Below are 1,771 nucleotides of genomic sequence, written 5' to 3'. Positions count from 1 at the left end.
CTTGAAGTACTTGAAATTTTACTTTTAACAAAAATTGCACAATTCTCATTGTGACTGGAAATGCTGTGCGGCATGGAGCAAAGACAATAGAAGACATAAATTATCTTATGGGAAAAAAGCAATTTGCTTCGAAAGTGACTTGATGAAAATTACAGATTGTCTGCTCTTAATAAGTTTGGCTTTAATGCTTTACAGTCGTTCAAGATATGTAAGTCAGTCAACATGTTTGGTGAGATAAAGTAAATTAATTTTAGAAATAGTTTGGAAAATTAGTTTCTTCTTAAAAAAAAAAAATTTTAAAATAAAATGAAGATTTTTTTACTATTGGAGTAAATAGTAAATTACAAAGAAGTCGTGATTTAGTGAATTGCTTTTAGCGAAAAGCAATTAAAATATTTTCAAAAATTATTATCATTATCAGTTTCTTGCGTAATATATTAATAATAATATATAATGTATATATTATTATGTTGCTAGTTGAGTCAGTACACTTAAGCAATTTTACGCTCTATTAACTGCGAGGTTTCTTTATAACCTCTCTCTACGCCTTGATTGGGTTATTGTTTATTACTTCATCAAACTAAACAATAACTGACCCTAGATCTGCATACCTCCTCGAGGAGTCTGTAACCGTTCTGAGATTTGATAACGCGATGTTGGTAAGCCTGTCAGGGGGCTTTAACGCTGATAAATATAAAGAAAATGCTTCACACATTTATTTTGGCACTCTTTTGGAATGCACTGTACATTCACAAGGTACCTTAAACACCCAAGTAGCATATTTTCTGCAGAATTTTAATCAGGTTCACTTCTCTTTTCTTTAAAAAAAACTTCCATAAGAGCTTTGAAATAGTTTTAAACCGTTTGAGTTAAGATCAATATTGTATAACAGCACAATAAGCAATCAAAACTAATATATCTTAAAAATCACTGATAAACTATAATAGGAACTTCAATTTGCGTTTTATAAAAGAGTCAAAATGATTTCAAATTCTTTGTGATGTTATAATCTACAATTAGACTTCTGTTCTTCAAGCATCTTGTTCAACATAAAACGTTCGTATTGGATCAATTCGTTTGAAGTGTATTACATTCTACATTCGGCAGCGCAATGAAATAATAGAACCACGGTTGCCACTTATGGTACTTTAGTACCAAAATTGGTACTTTTTTTTTTATTTTTTTCGTTTGGTACTCATGTTCAAAAAATGGTACATTTTTGACGACCCAACTTTATTGTGGATATTTCCAATTAATTTTTTTTATAAATGCAACTTTGCACTATTTTATATTTTGTTCATTTATAACACTATGAAAAACTCAGAACGAGAAAACAAAAAGGTCCAAAAAAATGTTGGACCTTTTTTTACAGAAATGGTACCTTTTTAAACCAATTTTGGCACAGAAAAAAATTTTTAAGTGGCAACCGTGAATAGAACTAAGCTTATCTCGACTTAGGGCACTCAGTCGAATCAGAACAAATTCTTCGGTTTAATACAATTGTATATTAAAATGATACTAAATTAACTAAAAATATTAAGATTTCAATACACGGCAACACAAAACGCCTATACATAACTTAACTAGAGTTGATATTATTTTATAATAAAATTAAATCAAACTAGATAAGAATCACATATGTATACTTTTTAAAATGTGAGTGAAATAATCCGATGAAAATCATAAAATGATTCAATATAAAATTTAAGAAAGTATTGAGGTCGACACTAATACAAACATTCTAAAACTAAAAGGAAGTAATTTTAATTGT

Source organism: Teleopsis dalmanni, chromosome 1 (assembly GCF_002237135.1).
Source record: "Teleopsis dalmanni isolate 2A chromosome 1, ASM223713v2, whole genome shotgun sequence".
Lineage (NCBI taxonomy): Eukaryota > Metazoa > Arthropoda > Insecta > Diptera > Diopsidae > Teleopsis > Teleopsis dalmanni.
The sequence above is the reverse complement of the archived record's forward strand: the minus strand, read 5'-3'. Positions refer to the sequence as shown.